A 10,600-nucleotide genomic window follows, 5' to 3' on the forward strand; every position below is an offset into this window, starting at 1 on the left:
AGATAATACTAGTCTACTATGCCAAAAAGACTCCAAAGTGCTCTGACTCAAATGAGATAGAAGTTAATTGCCTTGAGGGTGGCATGGGGTCCAGGGGATGAGGGCACCTTCTGCAAGTGGACCTGGGGACCCAGTTTTCTCTGTGTTTCTGTTAAGCCAAATTTCCTTGGTTGCCTCCTCATCTGTATGGTAGAGGTAGCTAGCTCGCTTCATGTTCCTAACATAACTTGTGGAAAGAGGAAGAGGAAATAGAAGGCAAGCAATTACCGTACAAGGAAGCAACGTAAGTTACCCAGTAGATTCCTTTTACATTCCAGTGATGTGAGTTTAGTCACATGACCACACTGATCTGCAAGGGAGACAAGAGCTTGCAGTCCCTAGATGAGCAAGTGGTTATAACCTCATATACTCAAAGACATTTCTTTTTTTTTTTTTTTTTCTCAAAGACATTTCTATTTCCAAAAAGAAAACTTGAAGAATGAAAGGTAGGGGGGCAATTAGCAGTCGTTGGGCACACTTCTTCATGAAATAATTTGCTATGTCATATTTTGTTTTTACTCTCAGTATCTTCTCATAAGACCATTTAGGTTAAGTCCTTCTGAATAACTGAGTATTTTGGATAGCAGAGTATATATCTAATAAGGCAAATTTCTTATATGGCTCTTTCAAATAGAAATCTTTCAGAATATATTTTATCATTGATTGAATTATTGGTCTCTTTTAATCATTTCTGGATGTTCAGCATGATTTTTATAAACATCAACTATTTTACTGAGCTGAAATAGATGTCCTTGGACAGATTAGTCTAGGTTCCTTTTTATAAACTTTCACTACTCTATTGTGATGTAATTAAGTGATGTGCCCTTGGATACTCACTAGGCTTTTACTTCTAAACTCTACGTCCCCAGTTCTTGGTGTCCATCGACAGATGATGAATAAAGAAGATGTGGTCTATGTATACAATGGAATATTCCTCAGCCATTAGAAACGACAAACACCCACCATTTGCTTCGACGTGGATGGAACTGGAGGGTATTATGCTGAGTAAATTAAGTCAATAAGAGAAGGACACACATTATATGGTCTCATTCATTTGGGGAATATAAAAAACAGTGAAAGGGAATAAAGGAGAAAGGAGAAAAAATGAGTGGGACATATCAGAAAGGGAGACAGAACATGAACACTCCTAACTCTAGGAAACGAACTAGGGGTGGTGGAAGGGGAGGTGGGCGGGGGGTGGGGGTGACTGGGTGACGGGCACTGATGGGGGCACTTGATGGGATGAGCACTGGGTGTTATGCTATATGTTGGCAAATTGAACTCCAATAAAAAATAAATTTATAAAAAAATTTAAAAACTACATCCCCAGTTCTTATGTTTATTTTTAAACAATACCCTAACCTCCTCCCCTTGCTATTAAGTAGACCTTTAGTTGATTATGCTTGCTGGTATAGGTGTACATTCCTGCAGAAGCCCTTGTCCCTCTCTCTTCCTGCTGTTTATAGAATTTTATGGGCTTTGAAATCAAACAAAAATTATGTAGTTGGCACAGTTCTAGGTGTTTTACATATTTTAATTAATTTTATCCTATACCAACTCTATAAAAAGTATTATTATTTTGCTCATCTTATGGGTAACCCAACAGAACACTAAGTTTAAGTAAGTTGTCCAAGGTTACAGGCTAGTAAGCAGCAGAACCATGATTCAATTACACAATCTAACTCCAGAGTTTGTGTTCTTAATAATTATACTGTCCTGCCTTTAGGCTTCTCTGATGCTATTCAAACTAAGAATAAATAGATTCAGAAAAAGTGTGAGATGCATTCTTTTTTTAATAAATTTATTTTTATTGGTGTTCAATTTGCCAACATATAGCATAACACCCAGTGCTCATCCCGCCAAGTGCCCCCCTCAGTGCCCGTCTCCCAGTCACCCCCCCCCCCACCTTCCCTTCCACCACCCCTAGTTCGTTTCCCAGAGTTAGGAGTCTTCCATGTTCTGGTGAGAGGCATTCTTATATAAATATCATTTTTGGTCTTTAGAGCATTCTCTCCTTGCTCTATTACATGAAGATTGAATTGAAAGATAGACAAGTTCCACAAAGGTGAGGTAATATGGCAGCTTATTTGTGGAGGCAGTTATGCCAGTAAGTAGTGAGGAAGATTATTTGTACCATGCAAAGTAGGTCAGGTATAAAGCATGCAGTCAGAGGTGAATCAAATGTTTCTCCTTCTCTGCATTTGATGTCACTGTAATTGGAAGCCCACTCATTCTTTTTCAACGTGGTAAAACAGTTTGATGCCTCTTGGTTTAGCATATATGTGAGACCCATGTTTCATGTATTGACTGTTCAAGCCACCAGGATGTTAGAGGGAAAATTTCAAAGGAAGAAGGAAAAAGAAAAAAAATGTCACCAGTGTTTTTCTTTGTTGCTATAATATAGAAGTTAGTTTCTAAAAATGATTGATTGATTTTTTAAAATATTTTATTTATTTATTCATGAGAAACAGAGAGAGAGAGAGACAAGACACAGGCAGAGGGAGAAGCAGGCTCCATGCAGGGAGCCCGATGTGGGACTCGATCCCGGGACTCGATCCTGGAACTCAATCCTGGGACTCCAGAACCTGAGCCAAAGGCAGATGCTTAACCCCCGAGCCACCCAGGTGTCCCTAAAAACGATTGACCTAAAGGGAAGTGAAATGATTATCTTTCAGCCACAGAAAAAGGTATTTACCTCACGTGGAAAATTGGTACTTTGAAGGAAATGTGCATTTGAAAAATGCAATCTAAAGTATCTGGGCAACATTTTAACTTCAAGTATAAATGCAACAGAGAGCATCTTAGAGTGAGAAGATACGAACTGGGAATCATGCCAACAACCAAGAAAATTAGTGAAGTGAAAAAAATGTTCTGTAAATGCTCATGATGAAGAGTAGACAGCATCTACTTTGCTATACCTTCCACAAGACTGATACTTTCAAAGGACTTTTAGGCGTTGCCAGTTTATTTTGATGACTAACATCAGTTTTTGGAGTATTTCTTGGGTGTTTACTTATTTTTCTGTTTCAAAACAACCCAGAAGTTTTGTTTGTTTGTTTGTTTTATAGCAGAGGCGACTATCACTGAAAATTAAGTCTCTTCTCTTAGCCATCGCTGTGAGTGATGTTGTTGTAAGGCAGTAGTGTATTTTGGAGGTTGGCAATTGGGTGTATTACAAAACAAGGATGATAGTCGAGTTTTCTCTAAAATCCCATATTTCTAGCATTTTGTACTCCTGCACCTCATTAGCCTGTCAAAATGAGTGGTTACATTCATTTTTTTATATAAACAACACATATAAGTTAGAAAACTCAGACTGAAGCATACAAAGGAAGTCAACTAGCTCATATAGCATCAAAACGAGTGTGAAGGAGGTAGTGGCCCAGTACTAGGAAATTTTCTATTTCTAGAACCTGATAACTGGCCGACAAATGTTTCTACTTCAAGTCATTAGACATTCCCTTCTCCTCCCTCTTCCCATCTCGCTCAGCTATGACAACACACGTATATGTTGAGGAACACGGAGCCCTGAAAAGTTAGAAAGAAAGAAAAGGACATGGAAGCTGATTATTAATTGTTGGCCTACTGCCAAAGTGTCCATTAGCTTATACAGATTTCCTTAAATTGAAGCAATATGAGCTGCAGCCTAGTTTCAAGGTTGTGCTAGCTTCATGCATTTAAATCTCTTTAGAGTTGACACCACTGCTCGGAGTGTGGGAAGAGCTCGCCCAAGAGCCAAGCTGAGGTTTTTCGAATTCCTGTTAGAATTTTAAGCGGGTTTGTTGAGCCTGGTCTCTGACTGGGACAGAGCACTGCCTTGTGCAATCCTCAGCACTTGATTTTGTAACTTCTGTTTGGTCTTTGGGTAGGAGGATCTTCCGGCTCCCCCATCTGTAGCACATTCCCTGGCAGAGGCTGAGGTCACACTTCAGCTACCACGTTCCTTTATGGTAAGTCTAAGTACTTTCCCTGTAACATGTGACCAGGAATGTAAATCTAGATCTGCTGGTTGCCTTTTCTTCTGGCTTTTGTGTCCATAAATTTTATCTCATTTTTTTTAACCCCACATAAACCTTGATTTTTAAATTCCATCATTTCACTGCAATGCAAGAATGAAAATATCCACTTACACCAAGGTTTTAATAAATTCCCTAGAAGACTGAAGATTTGAAAGGCAGGGGGGTGAAAACATTGTCATGATCCTGGTGGCCTCATTTTCTCTCTATTTTCTTCTGTGCGTCACTCTTTTCCTCTTATTTTGCCTTGAAATTGTTCAAACCCTGTCTCTTTATTATGGAAAGTATTCCCCACTCCCTCCTGTAAGCTTTCATTGGTTGATATGTGGGCCCTGAGGGGCTTAGCTTTTACTCTGAGGACCTTTCCAGCTCTTTTTGCTTTTGTTTTTTAAGAATTGTGTCAGCTATTAGCTCTTATAAACTTTAACTATCCGATTATGGGTCATAGCTGAATAATTTTATTAATTGCTTTCCTCATTACATTTCTGCCTTCCATTTGTCTTCTTCTTTGACATTTTCCTTTTATTACTCATGTGTTCCTTTCTTCCCCCCTTTCCTTTTTTCTTTCAAACCTTGTACACCTGATGTTTACTAGATACTCTTCTAGCCACTGAGATAAGGAGGATGAAGAAGACATGTCCTTACTTTTCAAGAAGCATCAGTCCAGAAAGGGTAGACAAAAAAAGAAAAAAAATCCAAATGTGGAAATCACGGAGGGAGGGGGAGAAGCTAATGGGCATTCCACAACTGCTAACATGGAGGATTTTTTTTGGAGAAAGCAACAAGCTGGTTTTCAACATGATGACTTTTATACCTGTGAGACACCTGAAAAAGGAAAATTCAGTCTGGAGCTTTGGAAAGAGATTAAAACTGGAAAATGTGTTTAATTATAACCAGCATGTGTGGGTGAGATTATCCAGAAAAGAGAAAAAGAGTAAAAAGAAAAGGGACCACGGAAGATGCAATTTTAAATAAAACCTACCTTTTGCTGGTAGTCAGAAGCAGAGCCAATAAAAGTAAAAGCAAAAGTAAACAGTAAAAGGTAAAAAATAAATAAATAAATAAATAAATAAATAAATAACATGGAGACTAACTCAGCCCATTTCCAAACTCTTAGCTTCCTCTTATGACTTTGAAACCATGGATAAAAAAGAATGACGAGCCAAACTAGGTAGTATGAAAAGAGAAAGTCGTACTTTAGGAAAGAGAGGAGGATCTTCATATGGGAGGGAGTGGTTGATGGTGTCCAATGTCTCAGGAACATTAGGTTCCTAAAGACTGGAAAGGGGCCATTGGATGAATGTTCTTCCTCCTTAACCTTCTCCTCTAGGTGGTTCCATTCTTGTTCTGTTTCAGTGAAAATGGAGGGCAGATTCTCCCAACTTCCTCAGTTTTCTTGCCTAATATTTTTTTCACCGTTTTCCATTAAATTCCATTCTTTTAAGTATTATTTTGTGAACCTTGTCAGAAATATATTCTAGTTTTTTATTTCTGTAAAACCCCTATTGAAATTTTATCTTGAAAGGGTTGAATTGAATTGATGTTTCATTTGACCTCATGCTTTTATTAATTCATTCCTAGAGAGCACTTGTTTATTCAGAAACATGTTGAATTCTTGGATCATATTCCTGTGATCTTTAGATTTCTTTTGTTTACCTTTCTGTTTGGGCCAAAATTAATAGATCTTAGTATGTCATAATGGTACTGGTTTCGAAGGATATGGTTACAGGAAACCCTAGTATTTTGTTTTGTTTTGTTTTGTTTTTTTGGCAGGTGTGGAGGGATAGAATCTGGGTAAACATAATGGGAAAGGTAAGACACAGTATTAAAAAGATTTTTCAGTTAATAGAATTCATGCTGAAGGTTTCTGTAGGTATAACCAGTGATCAGTTGAGTCTTTCCAAATTGGCAATAACAAAATGACTTTTTAATCCTGAAAGCACGCAAGAAGTTGAGCCGATTAGAGGCTTAAAGAGTAGAAAAGTTGCTTTTCTTAAGTGATAAATGTCTTCAGATTTGACATCTCTCAAAAAGTGATTTTATTCTGCTATTTTCTATAAAATATATGATTGGTTTTACGATAGTTTTTACATTATTTTATTACTTTTATAAGGATCTTTGAAATAAATTGCAGTGTATTTTTTACAAGGAGAACAGAAAGATAAAATTGCAACGAGGCTGAAATAATTCCTACACCTAAATATTCATTATATGAGTTTATGTAAAACTTTGTAATCAAAAGGCCAGTAAGTCTAAAAGTCTATTTTTATGTCGTCCTTTTCTGGAGGAAGTATATTTCTATTCATGTCATATTTGGATGCCAGAGTTCCTGTGACCAAGACTTTATCCAACCTAAAACAAGTCATTGGGTTTAGAAAAGAAACTGCTGGGGGTCCTGGCCGTAGCCTTCAAGTCTTTCGTGGCTTGAAGTCTTTCTTTGGGCTCATCCATCCTAAGAAACGCAACTGATTGAAAGGGTCTTTAATACAGAAAGGCTTCTCATCAGGCAGGATGGGGATGAGATGCTAAGTTTTAAAACATTTTATTATGATTTTCCTCAAACATATAGCAAAATTGAAAGAACTTTATGGTGAAAAACCACACTGTATATAACCACCATCCAAATCCTATCATTTATATTGTCCTATAGGTGCTTTATCACATTTTAAATACCCCTTTATCCCACCTTTAATTCATCTTATCTTTTTTTTTCATCTTATCTTTTTGATGAATTTCAAAGTAAATTGCAGATTTCAGCACACTTCTCCCTGAATATTTTAGCATGCATATTATTAATTAGAATTCAATATTGGATTACTATTTTTCTTTTGGCATAAAATTTGTCTCCATAACATGCAAAAACATTATCAGCACATTCACTGAGATATTTTTGGTTTGTTTTCAATTTTTTTTAGAGAGAAGGAGGATGGGAAGGCAGAAAGAGAGGGAGAGAGAGAATCGTAAGCAGGCTCCACATCTAGCATGGAGCCCAATGTGGGGCTTGATTTCACAATCTTGAGATCATGACCTGAGCCTAAATCAAGAGTCAGATGCTTAACTGACTGAGCCCCCCGGGCGCTCCACATTGACTGTTTTGACCAATGAATACACTTGTCTAAACCAAATACATATTAAGATATCACCACCCAAGAAAATTCCTTCATTACCCTCCTCAGTCAAACTCTACCTGTATCCCCGGAGGAAAATACTTTTCTAATTTTTTTCTACCAAAAATTAGTATTTCCTGTTGTAGAATGTCACATAAAGGGAAAAATATATTGTATTTTGTAGGGTTTTGTGTCTGACTTTTCTTTTCCTTTAGCATAATGCTCTGAGATCTAAATTGTTGCATATATTAGTAGTTCATTGCCATTTTATTGCCAAATTGTATTCCATTGTGTAGATATATCAAAGATTGTTTATTTATTCTCCTATTGATGGACCATAGATTTTTCTAGTTTGGGGTCATCATGAATAAGAATGCCATGAATGTTGTTGTACAAGTGTTTTTTTTGTAAACATATGCTTTCATTTCTTTTAGGTAAATATCTAGAGTGACATTGTTAGGTCATGGGTGAGGAGGAGTTTGTTTAGTTTTATAAGAAACTGCCAAGCTTTCTCCCGTATTATTTATATCATTTTGCATTCCTATCAACAATATAAGGGATTTCTTTTTTTAAATTTTACTATTATTTTTTAACATATGGGATTTCTAATTGCTCTACATCCTGTAGTGCTGTAAATCTTTTAAATTTTAGACACTGTGGGGGTTGCCTGGGTGGCTTATCAGTTGCACATCTGCCTTCAGCTTGCGTTGTGGTTCCGAGGTCCTGCGATCAAGTCCTGCACTGGGCTCCCTGCTTAGCAAGGCATCTGCTTCTCTCTCTGTCTCTCCCACCAGCTCATGCTCTCTCTCTCTCTCACACTCGTGTGCTCTTTATCTCTCTCAAATAAAATAAATAAAATATTAAAATTTTTAAAAAACTATTATGGTGGGGATGAGAACTGCAGGACTTTGAAACAAACCCTCCTCTCATTACCCCCCCCAATTTTACTCTCTCTTTCTCTTTCTCTTTCTCTTTCTTTTCTTTTCCTTTCCTTTCCTTTCCTTTCCTTTCCTTTCCTTTCCTTTCCTTTCCTTTCCTTTCCTTTCCTTCCTCTCCTCTCCTCTCCTCTCCTCTCCTCTCCTCTCCTCTCCTCTCCTCTCCTCTCCTCTCCTCTCCTCTCCTCTCTCTCTCTCTCTCTTTCTTTCTTTCTTTCTTTCTTTCTTTCTTTCTTTCTTCTTTCTTTCTTTCTTTCTTTCTTTCTTTCTTTCTTTCTTTCTTCTCTTTCTTTCTTCTTTCTTCTTTCCACCTCCTTTCTTCTGATTTCTGCTCAGGAAGCTCTTGCAGTACTCACTGCCTGATTACTAAGACCATGGAGGGTCTAGAATATTCTGCTAACTTAAATTTTTGATTCAGATGGACTCTGTTTTATGGGCTTCTTGACCTTGAAGATTTCCACCACGTTTCTTTAGCTGCAATAATAGATTATATAAGGACCAATCCAGTGTTCTTCCAAACTCTTGCCTTCTTTTTATGACCATTACACAATGAACATCACAATACCAGCTAGCTGATCTAGACATAAAAACAGGGGAAGGGTATAGAAGAACTATTACCTTCTTATGAGTGTTTTATGCAAGATAAATATTTCTACATTAATCCTCGAATGTATCCAATCAGTTAAAAGAAAATACTGGGAGGTTGTATATACCTGGCACTTCCACCTGCATGATTTGCCCTCCGTTTCTGTATAAATGGAGTATGAAGAACTTCCTTTAAAAACACTTTTCTTCTTGGTTTCCCAAACAGCTGGATGGAAATGAGTGGATTTTTGAGGTGTGCTAAATAGAACACTGAATGAAGAAAGGGGAGCCCTCTTACCCCGTTGGTGGGAATGCAAGCTGGTGCAGCCACTCTGGAAAACAGTATGGGGATTCCTCAAAATGTTGAAAATAGAGCTGCCCTATGACCCAGCAATTGCACTACCAGGCATTTACAACCAAGACACAAATGTAGTGATCCAAAGGTGCACCATCCCAATGTTTATAGCAGCAAGGTCCACAATAGTGATACAATGGAAAGGGCCCAGATGGAAAGGGCCCATCCATCAGCAGATGAATGGATGAAGAAGATGTGGTCTATACACAATAGACTAATATTCAGCCATCAAAAAATGAGGTCTTTCCATTTGCAACTGTGTGGATGGAGCTATAGGGTATTATGCTCAGTGGAATAAGCCAGTCAGAGAAGGCAGTCATCATATGATCTCACTCATATGTGGAATTTAAGAAACAAAATAGAGGATCATAGGGGAAGGGAAGGAAAAAATAAAACAAGAGGAAATCAGAGAGGGAAGCAAACCATAAGAGACTCTGAATCATAGGAAACAAACTGAGGGTTACAGGAGGGGAGAGGGGCATGGGGATGGGGTAACTGGGTTATGGACATTAGGAGGGCAAGTGATGTGATGAGCACTGGGTGTGATATAAGACTCAGGAATCACTGAGCTGTACCTCTGATATTTAAAGAATGCTGTCATATAAGAACTTTACAAAATCTAGCATTAGCCTCATGAAATGCTCTAGGTCATTGGCTAGTGGTATCATTTCTTGAGATACTTTTTAAGCCTATACTCTGAGACTTTATTTAATTCTTAGTTGTTATTTGTATTGACTTCAGTGTTTTACAGCTACAAGTAGCCATTGGTTTTACTGTCATAAGATTTTCTTCATTTTTCTTTGTTAGGTCTTTCTCCTTAACTGTCCTCTTGTGCTTTACATTTGGGTCAGGATGTTCATGGAAGAATGAAAATTTGAGTTCTGCAACTCTCTTAATATTGGATGGCTGATTTTCTCAATTCTTGGTCTCATACTATCATTCCCTTCCACATGTTACAGTTATTAAAGAAATTTTAACTAGTTTCTGTTTTGTTTTGCTTTGCTTTGCTCTCACAAACATAAAACATCTTGATGTTTATCTTAAAGTAACCCTGGGCCATAGTATCAGTAATTATTATCATTTTATATGTGCACAGAGACATGTCGTTTTCATAACTAAGGTAGTGGTCATGACCTAAGACCAGGTCTCCAGGAATATTTAGTGGCTGACATGGTCCCTTAGACAGGATGAAGGTAGGAATAAAAAATATTGGTGGGGAGGATCCCTGGATGGCTCAGTGGTTTGGCATCTGCCTTCGGCCCAGGGCATGACCCTGGAGTTCCGGGATTGAGTCCCCCATCGGGCTCCCTGCATGGAGCCTGCTTCTCCCTCTGCCTGTGTCTCTGCCTCTCTCTGTGTCTTTCAGGAATAAATAAATAAAATTTTTCAGGAATAAATAAATAAAATTTTTAAAATCCAGGTTCTGGATGTTAGTGGTTAAAAATGAGACATTAAAAAAAGGCAGCATAACTTATGCCTACCATTTTTTTTGGTAGCAATATCTATAAACTATGCCATCATTTATGCATTCAACAAGTGTTTACTGATGTCATACTATGTGCC

The 10,600-nt window shown here is 37.7% G+C and overlaps 1 long non-coding RNA gene across 1 annotated transcript; it reads left to right on the plus strand.

Annotated features, from left to right (window-relative positions):
* The first annotated feature begins 895 nt into the window (after positions 1-895).
* LOC140612024 (uncharacterized) lies at positions 896-9,980 on the plus strand. The gene is made up of 3 exons (XR_012013351.1): positions 896-1,032; positions 3,909-3,989; positions 9,845-9,980. It is a non-coding gene; the product is annotated as an uncharacterized lncRNA (long non-coding RNA).
* Positions 9,981-10,600: the final 620 nt, after the last annotated feature.

The sequence above is a fragment of the Canis lupus genome, chromosome 20 (assembly GCF_048164855.1).
Source record: "Canis lupus baileyi chromosome 20, mCanLup2.hap1, whole genome shotgun sequence".
In the NCBI taxonomy this organism is placed as follows: Eukaryota; Metazoa; Chordata; class Mammalia; order Carnivora; family Canidae; genus Canis; species Canis lupus.